A 20,872-nucleotide genomic window follows, 5' to 3' on the forward strand; every position below is an offset into this window, starting at 1 on the left:
GCTGTTCTAGAAGGGGACCCAACACATACACGCACACACACACACACACGCACAGACACACACACAGACACACACACACACACACACACACACCACCCCGGTGGCTCACAACCTCCTATACCTCGAGCTCCACAGTTCTGGATGCCCTTGTCTGCCTCTGTGGGCATGTGACATGCTCATAGAGACATTCATTACAAATCCTAAAATGGCAGTTACTAGGATAGGAACTCAGTGGGGAGGAAATTGCAGAGCTCTTTGTTTTGCATCAAGTTTCAGTCATAAAACGACTGGATTCTAGAGATCTGTTGCATAGCATTGTGCCTGCAATTAATGATGCTGTTTGGTACTTTCACAGAACCATGAGGGAGTAAACCTTACAGTAATCTTCCTGACCACAACTGCTTGTTCTTGGCACCATGGCCTACAACTCAGATTCCAAACTTGCTTGCTTGTCTTGAAATAGTATATGAACACACCAATGTCAAATAGAACATTTACAGTCACAGGTTGTAATGAAGAAAGCAGGAGTTGAATTATAGAGATTTACCACTCATTTCTTTTTTCGGGGGTGGGGTGGGGAGAATGCCTGAACCAAACCCCTTCTAGTACAGCACATACAAAGGTATGTAGAAGAAACAACTCCTACCATTAAGTTTCCATTGTTAATGGTGCAATGATATGCCTTACTTCCTAGGATCATTATGAAGGGGAGAGAGTCCATGCTAAGGCCATGATATGATACGACAGGTACATGCTTTTGATATGGAATTTGTAATAGTCTTCACTATTGTGTCTCTATATCACAGAACTGGGTTAAATACATCACATACACTGTCCCAGTCAATCCTATCATTGTTCTCCCATTTAGGGGGCCATTTTGATTTAATTTGGGCTGCTACATAGATATTCAGGCAAGAAAGAACATGGCCATGGAACAGACAGTGTGCCATGATCCAGCAGTAATTGGGTAAGCTAGGTAACCTCTATAAGCACTCTTCCTATTATAAAAGATGGGGGTATTCAAAGGATGCATACCTTATAGGTGGTTTGAATAACTCAATAGAACTTGTTATGCAGATCAGACTGGCCTCAAACACACAGATACATGTCTGCCAGTGCCTTGGCCTGATATCTTTAACCCAGAATTAAATTGTTGGATGCACATGTCATCGATCAGTGCCTGTATATACCAGGCTATTAACTTCTTTCATTGTCTTCTGAAGCAGTGGTTTTATTGTGATATTTTAACTTCAAAGCTATGTTTCATTATCCTTCGTTTTATTTATCCCCTGGTACTGGTTCCCTCCATTCTGATTATCACTCTGTCTATTCCCATTCCTCTTCCAGAACATACTTTTCTTCTGTTGTCAAGTGTATTTCATTCCTTTCTTGTTCCCTTCACCTCTCTTTGAACCACTTTCCCTTCTCACTGTCCTGTTTCTATTTTCATGTCACACACATACATATACACACACCCATACACACATGTCTACACACATGCACACACATATACACATAAGTACACATATATACACATACTCACACGTGCACACACACACACACACACACCCCTGTACTCTGTATATTATAGAATAATGCACTTCTTCTCTTTCTTCCTTTGAAAACCACCTGTTAATCCATTAGCCCATTTATTGCTTGAATTTTTCAATGTTTAAAATTTTTCTATGGAGTCTAGATATTAATTGCCCGTTGGCTATATAGCTGACAGAGATGTCCTCCCAGTCTTCTGTCTGGTTATTTTGTAGAAACTTAAATGTCATGCATTAGTATTTGTCAGTTCTTGGGATTATTCCCTGTGCTGTCGGGGTCCTTTTCAGAATGATCTTGCATCTATACCTTGAAGTAATTTGACTTTACTTTTCTTTAGCAATTTAAGATTTCAAGGATTTATCGTTAGGCATTTACTTCATTTCTAATCCATTTTAGTGCAGGGTGAGAGACATGGATCTAGTTTTGTCTTTTACATATGGATATCCAGTTTTCTGAGTACCTTTGTTGAAAAGGACTCCCCCACCCCCTTGATTCATGCCTTTGGTATTTGGTTTTTCAACAGTGACTACAGCTGTTTGGGTGTATTTCTGGATTCACCCAAACAGCTGATATTTTTTTCCATTAGTCTGTGCATCTGTTTTGTGCCAGTGCAAAGCTGGTTTGCCACTATGAAACTGTAGTATAATTTGAGGGCACATATTATATTCCCAGCAGCATTGCTTTTTTTTTTTAAAATCAGGAATTACTTTCAATATTTAAGGATTTTTGTTTCTTTCCTTTTTTGTTTCTACATGAATTTTAAGAGATTTTCCTAATTCTACAATGAATGTAATTGGAATATTGATGGGTATTGCATTGAAACTATAGTCAATTTCAGTAGTGTAGTTATTTCACCATCTTCATTATGCCCATCTATCAGCATAGGAGAGGTTTTCCACAGTCTACTGAGTTCTTCAGGGTTCTCATTGTATAGCTTTTTCCTTCTCTAGTAGACCTCTTAGGTCACTCACTGTTTTGAAGTCTTGTGAATGGGTCATTCCCCTTTTACTCCTTTATCAAAAAATATAGTTTGTGTATGGATGTGTGCAGTTGTAGAAGCCTGAGGTTGGTGCCAATTGCCTTTCTCTATTACCCTCCACCTTATCATTTGGAGACATGGTCTCTCACTGGAACCTGAAGCCTGCTGTTTCAGTGGGACTGGCTGGTGAGTGAGACCCTCAGACCTGTCTGCCCCTATATCCTCAGCTTGGAGGTCACAAGCACAGACTGGCATGGACAGCTTTTCTGTGGATTCTAGAAATCTAAGTCATGCCCTCATGCTACTATAGCAAACACTTTACCAATTGGACTACCTTTCCAGGCCTCTCAAAGCTTGTTATATTGGAATATAGAAAGGGTACTAATTTTAATATGCTGATTCTGTATCTTGCTACTTTTATTTATCCAGTCCAAAGAGTTTTCTGGTGGAGTCTTTAGGGTCTTTTACTTAAAGGAGTAGTAGGTAATATGCAAATGGAGATAATTTAACTTCTTGCTTACTCATTTGTATTCCTTTGGTTTCTTTTTTTATTAGATATTTTCTTTATTTACATTTCAAATATTATCCCCTTTCCTGGTTTCTGCTCTGAAAACCCCCTATCCTCTCCCTCTTCCCCCTGCTCACTAACCCATCCACTCCTGCTTCCCTGTCCTGGAATTCCCCTATACTGGGGCATTGAGCCTTCTCAGGACCCAAAGGCCTCTCCTTCCATTAATGTCCAACAAGGCCATCCTCTGCTACATATGCAGCTGGAGCCTTGAGTCCCTCCATGTGTACTCTTTGGTTGGTGATTTAGTCCCTGGAAGCTCTGGGGGTACTGGTTGGTTCATGTTGTTGTTCCTCCTATGGGGCTGCAAGCTCCTTCAGCTCCTTCAGTCCTTTCTCTAGCTCCTCCATTGGGGACCTAGTGCTCAGTCTAATGGTTCACTTAGAGCATCCATCTCTGGCACTAGCAGAGCCTCTCAGGAGACAGCTATATCAAGCTCCTATCAGAAAGCACTTGTTGGAATCCACAATAGTGTCTGGATTTGGTGACTGTATATGGGATGGATCCCCAGGTGGGGCAGTCTCTGGATGGTCATTCCTTCAGTCTCTGCTCCATACTTTGTCTCTGTATCTCCTCACAAGTGTATTTTGTTCCCATTTCTTTTTTTTTTTTCCTGTCAGCTTTCTTTATATAGGAAACCAGATGTAAATATGCTGTTTCAGTTACATACATCTCATATTTTTATATGATTGCTGTTTGTTCCCATTTCTAAGAAGGACAGAAGTATCCATACTTTGGTTTTCTTTATTCTTGAGCTTCATGTGGTCTGTGAATTGCATCTTGGGTATTCTGAGATTCTGGGATAATATACCCACTTATCAGTGAGTGCATACTGTGTGTGTTCTTTTGTGATTGGGTTACCTCACTCAGGATAATATTTTCAAGTTCCATCCTTTTGCCTAAGAATTTCATGAATTCATTGTTTTTAATAACAGAGTAGTATTCAATTGTGTAAATGTACCACATTTTCTGTATACATTCCTCTGTTGAGGAACATTTGGGTTCTTTCTAGCTTCTGGCTATTATAATATGAAGCAATGATAACTTGATCATGGAAGAAATAAAGAAAGAAATTAAAGGCTTTTTCAAATTTACTGAAAATGAAGGTACAACATATCCAAACTTACGGGACACAATGAAAGCAGTGCTAAGAGGAAAACTCATAGCTCTGAGTTCCTCCAAGAAGAAGCTGGAGAGAGTATGCACTAGCAGTTTAACAGCACATCTGAAAGCTCTAGAACAAAAAGAAGCAAATACATCCAAGAGGAGTAGATGGCAGGAAATAATCAAACTCAGAGCTGAAATCAACCAAAGAGAAACAAAAAGAAGTATACAAACAATCAACAAAACCAGGGTCTGGTTCTTTGAGAAAAATCAACAAAATAGATCAATCCTTAGCCAGACTAAGTAGAGGGCATAGAGACAAATTAAGAAAATCAGAAATAAAAAGGGAGCTATAACAATAGAAACTGAGGAAATTTAAAAAAAAAAATCAGATCCTACTACAAAAGCCTATACTCAACAAAACTGGAAAACATGGATGAAATGGACAATTTTCTAGACAGATACGAGGTACCAAAGTTAAACCAGGATCAGATAAACAATCTAAACAGTCCCATAATCTCTAAAGAAATAGAAGGAGTCATTAATAGTCTCCCAACCCAAAAAAGCCTGGGAGCAGATGGTTTTAGTGCAGAATTCTATCAGACCTTCAAAGAAGACCCAATACCAACACTCTTCAAACTATTCCACAAAATAGAAACAGAACGAACACTGCCCAATTTGTCCTATGAAGCCACAATTACTCTGATACCAAAACCACACAAAGACCCAACAAAGAAAGAGAACTTCAGACCAATTTCCCTATGAATATCGATGCAAAAACACTCAATAAAATTCTCACAAACTGAATCCAAGAACACATCAAAATGATCATTCAGCATGATCAAGCAGGCTTCATCCCAGGGATGCAGGAGTGGTTCAATATACAGAAATCCATCAATGTAATCTACTACATAAACAAACTCAAAGGAAAAAAAAAAACACATGATAATTTCATTAAGATGCTGAAAAAGCATTTGACAAAATTCAACATCCCTTCAAGTTAAAAGTCTTGGAAAGATCAGGAATTCAAGGCCCATACCTATACATAGTAAAAGATTGCTTTTCCTTATACAGCAAACCAGTAGCAAACATCAAACTGAATGAAGAGAAACTTGAAGGAGTCCCACTAAAATCAGGAACTAGATAAGACTGCATTCTTTCTCCCTATCTCTTCAATATAGTACTTGAAGTTCTAGCTAGAATAATTAGACAACAAAAGAAGGTCAAAGGGATACAAATTGAAGAGCAAGAAGTCGAACTATCACTATTTGCAGATGATATGATAATATACTTAAGTGACCCCAAAAATTCCACCATAGAACTCCTACAGCTGATAAACAACTTTAGCAAAGTGGCTGGATATAAAATTAACTCAAACAAATCAGTAGCCTTCTTATACTCAAAGGCTAAACAGGCTGAGAAAGAAATTAGGGAATGATACCCTTCACAATAGCCACAAACAATATAAAGTATCTTGGTGTGACTCTACTCCCTTTGATTTCTTTCACTTGTTTCATTGCTACAGCTAACATTTGAACACTGTATTACCCGAGAAGGGTGATAGAACTTCATCTGATCCTTGATTTTAGAGACAGCGCTTCCCATCTGTCTTAGTCAGGGTTTCTATTCCTGCACAAACATCATGACCAAGAAACAAGTTGGGGAGGAAAGGGTTTATTCGACTTACACTTCCATACTGCTGTTCATCACCAAAGGAAGTCAGGACTGGAACTCAAGCAGGTCAGAAAGCAGGAGCTGATGCAAAGGCCATGGAGGGATGTTTTTTACTGGCTTGCCTCCCCTGGCTTGCTCAGCCTGCTCTCTTATAGAACGCAAGACTACCAGCCCAGAGATGGTCCCACCCACAAGGGGCCTTTCCCCCTTGATCACTAATTGAGAAAATGCCTGACAGTTGGATCTCATGGAGGCATCTCCTCAACTGAAGCTCCTTTCTCTGTGATAACTCCAGCTGTGTCAAGTTGACACAAAACTAGCCAGTACACCATCCTTTCCTTCTATGACTATGACAAAAGGTCCTGAATTGAATTCTGCTTCTCTGTAGTCTTGAGGTCCTTGGTCATTTTTATTAATGATTTTCTGAAATCTTCATGTGACATTATTCTGTTCTCTCTTTCTGCCAGACAACCAACCATACAGCCCGTACTGTATTCATCCTTGCTTCCTTCTTTCTCCTATATGTCACATCCTTTTAGTTTGTTTAGACAAGGCTTTATTGTATTGCTCTGGATGACCTAGACTAGGCTTGTCTTGATCTCACAGAGATCACCCTGCCTATATCTCTCAAGTACTGGGGTTAAAGTATGTACCATTATCTTGGCAATTGCTTGTCTCTTTCTCTGCTCTTTTCATGTACTATTTGGGGATTTCTAAGCGCTCCCTCTCTTCCTGTCTTTGGAATAGATCTGTTCTTGGTTTTGTTTTATTTTAAATCTTCTCTTTCTTTGGTTGACATGGAGGCAGTTTCTTGTTCACCATCTTATATTACACAGAACATCATCATTATCATGTTCATAACCATTACTGCCACCACCATCACCATCTATCGCTATTGTTTTCATTGTTCTACAGAAACATGGGGAGCTGGAAGTATATGGGTTCCTTTTATGTAGCAAAAGGTCACATACTTAGGACTTAAGGAAGAAAAACAATCACTTGATATCTTGATGAATATGACATTTTTCTTCTCCCAAGTCAGCTCTTTAGCTCAAGTAAATGTAGACAAAAAAATGTCTAAATGAACATAATGTCTACTAAATAGTGAACAAATAAGCAGAATTTAGAAAAATAAACATCAGGGGCTACTTGCCCTATCCTCCCTTCCTCTCTCTTTCTGTCTCTCTGTCTCTGTCTCTGTCTCTGCCTCTCTGCGCCCCCTCTCTTATTCTCTCAACTCCCCTCCCCATACCCTGAATAAAGTCTATTCTATACTATGAAAAAAAGAAAGAAAAGGAAACATAAGAAAGTGTCATTACAATAATGAAAATAACTATGGAGATTAAGGTGTACTACTGTGAGGCCAAGGTGATGCAGATGTGGCCAAGCTGAAGGTGAGGAATGGCTTATCACATGTAAAACAGAGCCTGAGCAGGCAATATCACATACACATCACTAGGCTCATAATCTGTATGGCTTGGTGGGAGACTGGAAGACGTAGATGGAAGAGTTGATGGCTTTGTGTTGCATATTGTGCACAAGAGGAAGAATATGGTTATAAATATTGCCTGAAACCACAAAGAGCCTGTCAAGTGTGATTTATTACTGCTAGAATTTCATCATTTCTTCTTGCCAAAGTGATTCTGTCTGTAGGTTTCTGCTGACCTTGCCCCTAGGAAGATAGCCCAGAGTGTGACCTCTCCATGTGCTGTATTGATACAAATCTTCATATGTACATTCAGGTCAGATACAAGCCCATGAAAAAAATATTCCGGGCTTACATTTACTGAGCCCTGAGGGGATGCTAAGAGCTGATAATAAAACTAGAGGCAATGAGTACTAATATTTTAAGCTTTTATAATATTCCAGACATACTGTATTATTGATTCTAAGATGCAATCAATAATTTACATTTTTATTTTATGCATCACTGAGAAAAAAACCCACACACGAATCTGTGGTAATTTGTCAATTGTAAGCCACATTCCAATTCCAGAGATGATAACATGTAGATGAGCATTTTAGGAGTGATGAAGTGTGTCGTTGGCTCACTTGGTTTTCCAGCCAACTCCACACAGCAAGTATTAATATATACCTCTTTCAGGAACAGGGAGCTAGAGGTATATTAAATGGCTTATTTGAAATCATGCTGTGAGTAGAGCCAAGAAACCTAGACAGATGGATCTAGGCTTGGGCACCTCCTGCAGTCTCTCTCCACCTCCCCTAATCCCTAGGCTGAGCTATAGTCTAATCTTCAGATATATGTCTTTCCTTTTCCACAGACTGACCCTGGAGCTGCTTCCTAGGTTTAGAGATTACTTCCTGGAGCCTTTCTGTATGAGGATTCACTGGTCTTGGATATCTAAAAATTGTGATAGCTTATGTAAGCAGGAGGAGCACTTGATTGTCAAAGGAGAGAGCTTGTAGAATGGTTCAGAAAGTGGGACCTACAGTAACATTAGAGTCCAGAAGACAATTGCTATCAAACATCAGCTTGAAGGACTCTGTATTAACCATTTCAGATTAGGTTTCTACATTTGTATTGTGGTTTGAGTCTACCTTCTGGGGCCATCTGGCCAGTTGGGGATGCTAAATGGTGGTCCCCTAAACATCAATGAGCACCCAAAGAGGAAATGTAGGCACTGTGCATGTCCTGAGACCAAAGTGCTTTCTTTGAGTGGTCTTGGGCAGGTTACTTAAGGTCTCTGCTTTTGATCCTTTGTCTGTAAAGCCAGGATCACTGAAATTCCATTTCACAGGGAGGTTGGAATGATTCAGCCATGATGATTGCATGCTTGTAGCTAGTATCTGATCAATGCCAGCTGCCATTGACCCTTTCGTGTGGAGGATTCCAAAGGCTATGGCTGTTTGTCACAGACCCTTCCTGATTCCTAGGGCCTCATTAATCATTTTCCCCAGAAGTCACCTGGAGTCCATAATTGTGGACATCTCACATTGGATACCCTTGAACTTCTACTTGGAAGTAAAAACATCACAAATTTTCATTTCTTTTTTTCTGTAGCACTTAAAGTCTGACATTGGTATATCCTTGGATCATTTCCAAAGCTATCCCACAAAAACCTTACTTTGTTTGATCAGCTATTTATACCCTGTGCACTTGGCACTGTGGTGCTGTCTGTGATTTATATGCAAGGAGACAGGTCGGCATCATCCATGAGCTTATGACTTGGTAGGTCAGAGTTTGCACTACCTTCAGTACCAGTTGACATCTTGCCATTTGTGTCCAGGCTGTTTTGCATATTGCAGGATGTTTTACAATGTTCTTGGCCTCTGCTCCAAGATTCCAAAAGTATGTCCCACCCTCTCCCTGTTACAGAAATTAACAAGGCCTCTTGATGATTCCAAATGTCCCCAGTTGAAAATCATTATGATATATAAATATAAGTTCCATGGGAGCCTGCCTGTGTCTCTCTGGTGCATGATCCAGTTTGTAAGGCCTAAAAGAGTAGCTGGCACATAACAGGGATTTAATATTTGCAAAATGATCAAATTAAACCCAAATTGTAGCAGTTGTCTGCTGAAAGCAAATAAATTGAAAGATTTCTGAAATTCTTATCATGTTCTAAACCAAGTAGCAGTGCCTTAGCTGGTGCAGAGAACCCTCTGAGCTTGGTTCTAAGTGACCTCCCCTACCCCATATTTTCCTTTGGATTCAGGGAATCTCCAAAGACTCATTTCCCTATGTTTATTTTTGCAAAATAAACTCAACTAGTAGTGAGGACGCTCACTAGCCAGCTGCATTCCTCCCATCCTAGGAGATCCATTGGGAAAACTCTCAAGCAAATACTTCAGTCCTCAAAGTGACAGAACAAGGTAAACCTACACGAATAAGAGAAGATGGTGCCTTATCACACAAGTGTAAAGCCAGTTCTCTTTGCCTGACAGGAATTTGAAGTGGTACAGCTGTGGCTGAGGTTGGAAGGGAGCCCAACATCAAGGGAGTCTGTGTTTGTCTCTCTCATTCATCCTGAGACAGAGGTGCCAGGGATCACTCAGAATCCTACATAATCCTCAGTGCATCCCTGATTCTCCAGATGTCTCACTCATGGCTCCTTCTGGTCCTCCCTGGACTCAGTCATGTTTTCAGGGGGTCCCAGTACAGAGATGGGCAGAGCTGTCAAAATCAGATTGGAAGGAGGAGAGCAAAGGTGCCTTTCCCAGTAGGGAGAGTTCTTGTTTAAACTTTGGCTTGACATTTGTTTTGATTTTTGAATTTGAAGCACAGCCAGAAAAGAGAAAAATATGCAATTCTAATTGTTTCTTATCTCATAAAAATGAAGTTTTAAGACAAAATTCAAAGTTAGAGGCATATGAGTTCATAGATCAGGTCCTAGGTTGAGTTCACCTCTCTCTGTCTCTGTCTGTCTCTGTCTGTCTCTGTCTCTCTGTCTTTCTCTGTCTCTCTGTCTCTCTCTGTCTCTCTGTCTCTCTGTCTCTCTCTCTCTCTGTCTCTCTCTCTGTCTCTCTCTGTCTCTCTCCTATCTTTCCTCCTCCTTGTAGCTGGGTAAACTTCAGCAAATTATGTCACCTTTCTGATTCTTGGTTCTATTTTCTGCAATAATAACTTCATACTACTGAGCAGATATTGCTTGCCAAGTTCAGTCCTAGGAGTCATGCACACAGGACAGCCACTGCTCTCCTCTTTCTGTCTAGCATCAGTGATGCACACCCTCTCCACAGGAGATGGTTGGGTCTGCTCTAGAGACCACTTCCTCTGAGGACTATTTGGTGTCCACAGACCATGCAAAGCAATGTCAAATCTGAGGCTAATGAGCTCCTATCCTTGATTTGTGAAGGCAAGCTGGCATGCTGTGTAGGACAAGTTAGAAAGTAGGACAACTTCTTACCAGAGACACTGAGTTTTCACTTGAGCTTGAATAGATTCTGCATCCCTGTGCATCTATCTCTGTGCCTCCATCTCACCAAATACATAAGGAGACTAGAAGGTGGTTGTTTCTAAACTACACACAGACATAAACATGCACACGCACACGTGAGCACACACACACATACACACAATGTTGTTTGGTGTTCTGCAATGAAGCTCTATGGATTGCTGAACATGAACCACTAAGTATGGGGACCCTCAGCCAGGCTAAGTATTGAGCTCTTGGGAAGTGGCTGGCGGAGGTTCTGAACACTAGAAATGTGGCAATGGAGATGGAGTACCTAAAGGCTAAGTTTTAACTTTAATACTTTTACATTCAAGTGTAATTAGCAAAAGTGGCTAGTGTTGTTATGGTGAACAGGAGATTCCCCAAAATCCTGAGCATACACAACAAAGATAAAAAATGATGCCAATGTCCCCAGGTTACAACCATCCATCTTGATCAAAGAGGTGGCATTGCAAGGCTGTGCCAACAGCATTTCTAGCACCAGCGGGCTTTAATAGCCATAGACTCCAGCATTGTGTCATGGTACATAGGGCATAGATAATGTCCAACACTACATCACTGAGTGAATGAATGAATAATTTTAACCTAGATTGCTTTCGCTTATTATTTATTGTGGGCTTCAAATTCCCCTCTGAGGACATAATTCTGACAACCTTTGTATTTTACTGTCCAAAATTTCTCTACTTTGGGAATTGGCATTGATAAAAAATTTTTAAAACATCATCTTGACTTTAGAGGAGAAGTTAAATTCTATAAACCAACAGAAGCATTTTTTTCTAAAACGCTTATGCTTTGTTTCTTTTTCTATCTATCCTTTCTCTATATATTTTTTGAGACCTAGACTTTGTATGTATCTAGATAACCTTGAACTCTTCTACCTCCTGTCTCTACCTTTCCAGTACTGGGATGACAGGTGTTTATTTGCACACCTGGCTATATATTACTGCATGATGTCTGTATGATGTATTCAGATGAATCTGTCTGATATCACCAGTGTGTTTTTGCACTGATATATGTGCAATGCCTTGTTAGAGTCAGGACCCATATGACAAGACTACTAATAACAGTCATAATAATATCATCTCTACCAAGTAACATCCACACGATGGTTGAATAGCTGTTCAATGTTTTAAAAAGTTCTGTCTGTGAAATACGCACAGTATAAGAACTGCATCTTAGTGGGAATTAACTAAGATTTTTTTAAAAGTAACTAATACAATAGCTGATATATATTACATGTTTGTTAAACACTTGCAAAACACCATAAAAGACCTTCAATTATATATATATATATATATATATATATATATATATATATATATGTATATATATATATATATATTCGTGTACTTCCTGAGTAAATGCGTGGCAAATACTCTTTTTAATTTTCTTGGCAATAGTGTCTGTGATATGGTCTATTATCTTCATTAAACAGATATGAAAATGACCTTGAAAAAGCTGAAGGCCTTAACTGAGTTCAGTCAACCACATCCGTATATCCTCTGGTGTTGAAGAATAATAGTAATGGCAATATTGTGAACTAATAGAAAAAGATAATTAAAAGTGAACACAGACTCAATTTCAAATCCAGCCCCCACTCCACAGTGTCCCTAAAGCCCCTGGAGCTATAAAGTCCCAAAGTAGCCAGATATCTGCCTAATAATTTCCCATCCTTTTCTCTCTTAGCAGCTAATTCTGCAGGCTCCAGATTCAGAGCCAGCTAGAGCCCTGTGAATACAAGGCTGTGGGTAGGGGAGTAGGGAGTGTCTTCTCCTCTCCTCCACTCTCTATGTAAAATACATACTACAGATTGATGGAATTTAGCTCCGGAGCCTGGGAGGCTAATTCAGGCTTGTGCAGAATATCAAAGGCTAGGGTATTTACTCTCTAAGAGTAAATAGGTAGCAACAGGAGGGGCTGGGCAGATGGCTCAGTTGGTAAAGTGCTTGCCATGCAAGCATGAGAATATGAGATCAATGCCAAGAACCCACATAACAAAGTCCTGTGTGGCATTGTGCACTTGTGATTCAGGTACCATGGAGGTGAATGTCCACAGCTCACAAGCTAGCTGGACTAGCTGAGTCAGCAAGTTCCTCATCAGTGAGAGAGTCTTTGTCTCAATAAACAAGGAATGATAACTGTGGTTGACCTCTGGCTTTTGCATACATGCCTACCTGCACACTTGGACATCCTCTCCCATATGTACACAGAAACAAACAGCAACAAAGGAATAGCACCCCTGCGATGAGAAAGTCCCAACTTGTGCCTGATTTTCTCAAGGACGTAGGTGGTTGCAAAGTTGGCTTCAAAGGGAATGAAACTGAGTAGGGCAAGGGAATCTGGAGCTCCAATTACACATCAGAACTACAAATCCTTGCCAATCAAAACCAGCCTGCAAAGCTTTCAACTCTTATTTGAGATCAAAGGCAACATCATATATACCTTCCATAAAATCTAAGTGCTGGGACTGGAGAGATGACTCTACAGTTAAAAGAATTTGTTGTTTTTCCAGAAGACCCTAGTTCAAATCCCAGCACCTATATGGAGGCTCACAACCTTCTGTAATGCCAGTCTAGGGCTATGAAACACACTCACCCAACCTTGCTGCCACCAGCCTCCACAGCATTGCATGCACATGATACATGGACAGATATTCAGGCAAAACACCCAGACACATAAAAATAAACAAAATCTTTTTTTAAATGAACTTATTTTGCAAAGACTGTCTTACTTGATGTTGTTATCCCAAGATATGGACCACAACTGTAAGAAACGGGTATGCAAGAAGGAGTTTCAGGATAAAGTCATCTTGGGACCCCTAGCATCTTCTGCTCTGTTTGCTTTCAAGTCAGAGTAAAGAGCTGGGGATGTAGCCCAGTGTTTGAGCTCTTGCCTAGCACCCATAAGACCCTGGCTTCCATTCCAAGCACGGTAACAAAACACAGCTGGATTGCTTAGGTTCCAATCCCTGCCTAGAGGCCTTAGCATAGATATTTAATTTTTATTTTGGGTCCTTTTTCTGAAAAAGAGATAATAACGCTGATATTGATACAATAATTGGAGACATAATCCACATAAAACATTTAAAATGGTGCCTAGCACAAAGTCAATTTTCTTATTATTGTTCAGTTTATGCAGAATGCTTTTGTCCCAATGCTATTTGGTGATTGGTCTCATGGCCATTCCTCAGACTAGCAATGCACTGTCATAAAGACTACACTAGGTGTCCCACATCCCTCAAGAGGTAGAGCCCACAGTGATTTAGTAAGAGCACACAGATGTGGTGCTTAGTTCTGAGCTAGCATAGACCACACTTTCTGGTCGATCCATCTTTGACTATTTTGCATCTTCCTTCCCAGACCTAGGCAAGGAAGCTGACACCGGTCCTGGCATTTCTGTTTTTAAGCATCCACAAAAGCCACACTCAGGGAACAGCATATACCTGGTAACTATTCTGCTACCTTCTCATAGGAAGCCTTCATTATAAAGGGAATTATATAGAAACTCTGGCTACAGGAAGCTGGTTCAAATCCTGCCTCTGATGTTCACCAGATATTGGCTTCCTATCTATGAATTTCTATGTGTGTATGGGGGGGGGGGGAGTTGTTTGATGGTTTATTTTGTTTTATGGGGGTTGGAATCTTATGAGTCATGCAGACACTATGTGCTCTACTACTATACTTATGTCCTCAGTTCTTTGTTTTGTTTTTAAATATGTTAGACAGAGCATCTTATTCAATTACTCAGAATGCCACCAAACTTGTTCTAGCCAGTGGGGACTTTAAACTTGTGATTCTGCTTCTGCTTCACAAGTAGCAATTACAGGCCTTCTTGCTAGATGTAGCCCTACAGATGGTTTTAAGCCTTTGAAAGAGAACAGTGTTTATCCATGTATTAGGGCAGTATTATTGGCTATAGTTTTTGGTCACAGTAGTAGAACTTTGTTGTTGGTTCTTTTAATGCAGTTTAAATGAAAGTCAGTGAACTAGAGAGATGAGGAGTGTTTTCCAGGATGGTGGGAATCAAGGAGGACAGAACATTTGGGAATCTCCAACAGACCTTCCCAGCATAAATGTCCAAGTGCTCAGCAGTTAAGAATACTTGTTGGTTTTGCAGAAGATTACCAGCGCCTACATGGGGGCTCACAACAATCTATAACTCTTGGTCCAGGGGATCCAGTGCCCTCTCCTGACCTCTGTAGGCATCAGGCATGTATGGAATGCACATGAGTGCAAGCAGAATGCTCATGCACAAAACAAAATATTAAAATAAAATGAAATAAATACACCTTTAAAAATTAAGAAATTTCCTGAGAACAAGACCTAATGGGTGATATTTCTGTATTCGCATGTGATGGTTACTTCAATTTGCCAACTTGATATACCTGGGAAGAGAACCTAGATAAGGGATTGCCTGGACTGAGTTAACCTGTAGGTGTATGTGTCAAATATTTTTCCTAGTTAGTTAAGAAGAGGTGGGAAGACCCATCCTGAACATGGGCAGCACTGTTACTGAGCAGGACTTTGAATGCATAAAGCTAAATTGAGTTGAACAGCAAACAGCATTTCATTCATTCTCTCTGCTCTTTATTGTGCATGTGATATGACTCTTCGAGTTTCTTCCTTGACTTCCTCACAGCGATGGACTGCAAACTGATACTGGAAGGACAAAAGACTCTTTCTGGTCCAAGCTGATTTTTGTTAGAGTATGTCTTATTTGGGGTTTTACTGCTGTGAACAGACCCCATGACCAATGCAAGTCTTATAAAGGACAGCATTTAATTGGAGCTGGCTTACAGGTTCAGAGGTTCAGTCCATTATCATCAAGGCAAGAGCATGGCAGCATCTAGGCAGGCATGGTGCAGGCAGAGCTGAGAGGTCTACATCTTCATCTGAAGGCTGCTAGCAGATTACTGACTTTCAGTCAGCTAGGATTAGGGTTTTAAGGGCTCACACATGTGCTCGCTTCGGCAGCACATATACTAAAATTGGAACGATACAGAGAAGATTAGCATGGCCCCTGCGCAAGGATGACACGCAAATTCGTGAAGCGTTCCATATTTTTTCCAACTTTAACAACAAAAATAACAGGAAACAACAATTACTTTTCCTTAATATCTCTTAATATCAATGGACTCAACTCCCCGATAAAAAGACATAGACTAACAAACTGGCTACACAAACAAGACCCAACATTTTGCTGCTTACAGGAAACTCATCTCAGAGAAAAAGATAGACACTACCTCAGAATGAAAGGCTGGAAAACAATTTTCCAAGCAAATGGTATGAAGAAACAAGCTGGAGTAGCCATTCTAATATCTGATAAGATTGACTTCCAACCCAAAGTCATTAAAAAAGACAGGGAGGGACACTTCATACTCATCAAAGGTAAAATCCTCCAAGAGGAACTATCAATCCTGAATATCTATGCTCCAAATACAAAGGCAGCCACATTCATTAAAGAACCTTTAGTAAATCTCAAAGCACACATTGCACCTCATACAATAATAGTGGGAGACTTCAACACACCACTTTCACCAATGGACAGATCATGGAAACAGAAACTAAACAGGGACACAGTGAAACTAACAGAAATAATGAATCAAATGGATCTGGCAGATATCTACAGAATATTCTATCCTAAAACAAAAGGATATACCTTCTTCTCAGCACCTCATGGTACCTTCTCCAAAATTGACCACATAATTGGTCACAAAACAGGCCTCAACAGATACAAAAATATTGAACTTGTCCCATGCATCCTATCAGATCACCATGGACTAAGGCTGATCTTCAATAACAAAATAAATAATAGAAACCCAACCTTCAAGTGGAAACTGAACAACACTCTTCTCAATGATACCTTGGTCAAGGAAGGAATAAAGAAAGAAATTAAGGACTTTTTAGAGTTCAATGAAAATGAAGCCACAACATACCCAAACTTATGGGACGCAATGAAAGCATTTCTAAGAGGAAAACACATAGCTCTGAGTGCCTCCAAAAGGAAACTAGAGAGAGCACACATTAGCAGCTTGACAACACACCTAAAAGCACTAGAACAAAAGGAAGCAAATTCACCCAAGAGGAGTAGACGGCAGGAAATAATCAAACTCAGGGCCGAAATCAACCAAGTGGAAACAAGAAGAACTATTGCAAGAATCAACCAATCAAGGAGCTGGTTCTTTGAGAAAATCAACAAAATAGATAAACCCTTAGCCAGACTCACTAGAGGGCACAGGGAAAGCATCCTAATTAACAAAATCAGAAATGAAAAAGGAGACATAACAACAGATCCTGAAGACAGCCAAAACAACATCAGATCCTTCTACCAAAGGCTATACTCAACAAAACTGGAGAACCTGGATGAAATGGAGAAGTTCCTAGACAGATACCAGGTACCAAAGTTGAATCAAGATCAGGTTAATGATCTAAACAGCCCTATATCCCCCAAAGAAATAGAAGCAGTCATTGATAGTCTCCCAACTAAAAAAAGCCCAGGACCAGATGGGTTTAGTGCAGAGTTCTATCAGACCTTCAAAGAAGATCTAATCCCAGTTCTTCACAAACTATTCCACAAAATAGAAACAGAAGGTACTCTACCCAACTCCTTCTATGAAGCCACAATTACTCTGATACCTAAACCACAAAAAGACCCAACAAAGATAGAAAACTTCAGACCAATATCCCTTATGAATATTGATGCAAAAATCCTCAATAAAGTTCTTGCTAACCGAATCCAAGAACACATCAAAACAATCATCCATCCTGACCAAGTAGGTTTCATCCCAGGGATGCAGGGATGGTTCAATATACGGAAATCCATCAACGTAATCCACTATATAAACAAACTCAAAGACAAAAACCACATGGTCATCTCGTTAGTTGCGGAAAAAGCATTTGACAAGATCCAACACCCATTCATGATAAAAGTCTTGGAAAGATCAGGAATTCAAGGCCCATACCTAAACATGATAAAAGCAATCTACAGCAAACCAGTAGCCAACATCAAAGTAAATGGTGAGAAGCTTGAAGCAATCCCTCTAAAATCAGGGACTAGACAAGGCTGTCCACTTTCTCCATACCTATTCAACATTGTACTTGAAGTCCTAGCCAGAGCAATTCGACAACAAAAGGAGATCAAAGGGATACAAATTGGAAAAGATGAAGTCAAAATATCACTCTTTGCAGATGATATGATAGTATATATAAGTGACCCTAAAAATTCCACCAGAGAACTCCTAAGCCTGATAAACAGCTTCGGTGAAGTAGCTGGATATAAAATTAACTCAAACAAATCAATGGCCTTTCTCTACACAAAGAATAAACAGGCTGAGAAAGAAATTAGGGAAACAACACCCTTCTCAATAGTCACAAATAATATTAAATATCTTGGCGTGACTCTAACTAAGGAAGTGAAAGATCTGTATAATAAGAACTTCAAGTCTCTGAAGAACAAATTATAGAAGATCTCAGAAGATGGAAAGATCTCCCATGCTCATGGATTGGCAGGATCAACATTGTAAAAATGGCTATCTTGCCAAAAGCAATCTACAGATTCAATGCAATCCCCATCAAAATTCCAAATCAATTCTTCAACGAATTAGAAAGTGCAATCTGCAATTTCATCTGGAATAAGAAAAAACCTAGGATAGCAAAAACTCTTCTCAAGGATAAAAGAACCTCTGGTGGAATCACCATGCCGGACCTAAAGCTCTACTACAGAGCAATTGTGATAAAAACTGCATGGTACTGGTATAGTGACAGACAAATAGACCAATGGAATAGAATTGAAGACCCAGAAATGAACCCACACACCTACGGTCACTTGATCTTCGACAAGGGAGCTAAAAACATCCAGTGGAAGAAAGACAGCATTTTCAACAAATGGTGCTGGCACAACTGGTTGTTAACATGTAGAAGAATGCAAATCGATCCATTCCTATCTCCTTGTACTAAGGTCAAGTCTAAGTGGATCAAGGAACTTCACATAAAACCAGAGACACTGAAACTTATAGAGGAGAAAGTGGGGAAAAGCCTTGAAGATATGGGCACAGGGGAAAAATTCCTGAATAGAACAGTAATGGCTTGTGCTGTAAGATCGAGAATTGACAAGTGGGAGCTCATTAAACTGCAAAGCTTCTGCAAGGCTAAAGACACCATCAATAAGACAAACCACCAACAGATTGGGAAAGGATCTTCACCTATCCTAAATCAGATAAGGGACTAATATCCAATATATATAAATAACTCAAGAAGGTGGACTCCAGAAAGTCAAATAACCCCATTAAAAAATGGGGCTCAGAACTGAACAAAGAATTCTCACCTGAGGAATACCGAATGGCAGAGAAGCACCTGAAAAAATGTTCAACATCCTTAATCATCAGGGAAATGCAAATCAAAACAACCCTGAGATTCCACCTCACACCAGTCAGAATGGCTAAGATCAAAAATTCAGGTGACAGCAGATGCTGGCGAGGATGTGGAGAAAGAGGAACACTCCTCCATTGTTGGTGGGATTGCAAGCTTGTACAACCACTCTGGAAATCAGTCTGGCAGTTCCTCAGAAAATTGGACTTAGTACTACCGGAGGATCCAGCAATAGCTCTCCTGGGCATATATCCAGAAGATGTCCCAACCAGTAAAAAGGACACATGCTCCACTATGTTCATAGCAGCCCTATTTATAATAGCCAGAAGCTGGAAAGAACCCAGATGTCCCTCAACAGAGGAATGGATACAGAAATTATGGTACATTTACACAATGGAGTACTACTCAGCTATTAAAAAGAATGAATTAATGAAATTCCTAGCCAAATGGATGGACCTGGAGGGCATCATCTTGAGTGAAGTAACACAATCACAAAAGAACTCACACAATATGTATTCACTGATAAGTGGATATTAGCCCAAAACTTAGGATACCCAAGATATAAGATACAATTTGATAAACGCATGAAACTCAAGAAGAATGAAGGCCAAAGTGTGGACACTGTGCCCCTTCTTAGAATTGGGAACAAAACACCCAGGGAAGGAGTTACAGAGACAAAGTTCGTAGCTGTGATGAAAGGATGGACCATTTAGAGACTGCCGTATCCAGGGATCCATCCCATAATCAGCTTCTAAACGCTGACACCATTGCATACACTAGCAAGATTTTGCTGAAAGGACCCAAATATAGCTGTCTCTTGTGAGACGATGCCGGGGCCTAGCAAACACAGGAGTGGATGTTCACAGACAACTATTGGATGTATCACAGGGCTCCCAATGGAGAAGCTAGAGAAAGTACCCAAGGAGCTAAAGGGATCTGCAACCCTATTGTTGGAACAACATGATGTACTAACCAGAACCCCGGAGCTCTTGTCTCTAGCTGCATATGTATTGAAAGATGGCCTAGTCGGCCATCAATGGAAAGAGAGGCCCATTGGACTTGCAAACTTTATATGACCCAATATAGGGGAATGCCAGGGCCAAAAGAATGGGAATGGGTGGGTAGGGAAGTGGTGGGCGCTATGGGGGACTTTTGGGATAGCATTGGAAATGTAATTGAGGAAAATATGTAATAAAAATATTAAAAAAAAAAAAGGCTCACACATACAGCACCACACCTACTCCAATAAGACCACACCTCCTAATAGTGTCACTCCCTGTATCAAGCATATATAAACCATCAGAGGGTATTTTATCACAACAGGAGTGAAATTAGGACACTGCTATCTACATCTATATACATATCTGCATCTATCATCATCTACATCTATAGCATCCATATGCATATCTGTATCCATGTTCAAATCTATATCTATATAGGAACTTGTCCATGCAATTATGGAAACTGTGGTGTTTCTCATCCTACTATCTGCAAGTGTGAGACTCTGGAGAGCTTAGTAGTGAGGTTTTAGTCAGAGTCCAGTGGCCCCCAAACCACTGAAACCAATGGTGTCAGCAATAGTCCAAGTGCAGGAATAAACACATAAAATAGCTCAAAAGGGGCTAGGCAAAGAAAGAAAACTCTCTTTAACCTGCCTATTCTTTTGCTTATACCTCCAGGTAAGGCCTCATTAGAGGGAGGACAATTTGTTTCT

At 40.1% G+C, this 20,872-nt stretch overlaps 1 non-coding gene and 1 pseudogene across 1 annotated transcript; one reads left to right on the forward strand and one right to left on the reverse strand.

The window, feature by feature from the left end:
• LOC110312003 (developmental pluripotency-associated protein 2-like) overlaps positions 1-20,872 on the reverse strand; it is a 90,356-nt pseudogene that overhangs the window by 11,564 nt on the left and 57,920 nt on the right.
• On the forward strand, positions 15,750-15,856 carry LOC115029672 (U6 spliceosomal RNA). The gene has a single exon (XR_003835222.1). It is a non-coding gene; the product is annotated as a U6 spliceosomal RNA (small nuclear RNA).

This window comes from Mus caroli, unplaced genomic scaffold (genome assembly GCF_978045245.1).
Source record: "Mus caroli unplaced genomic scaffold, Mus_caroli_1 scaffold_17, whole genome shotgun sequence".
NCBI classification, from domain to species: Eukaryota; Metazoa; Chordata; class Mammalia; order Rodentia; family Muridae; genus Mus; species Mus caroli.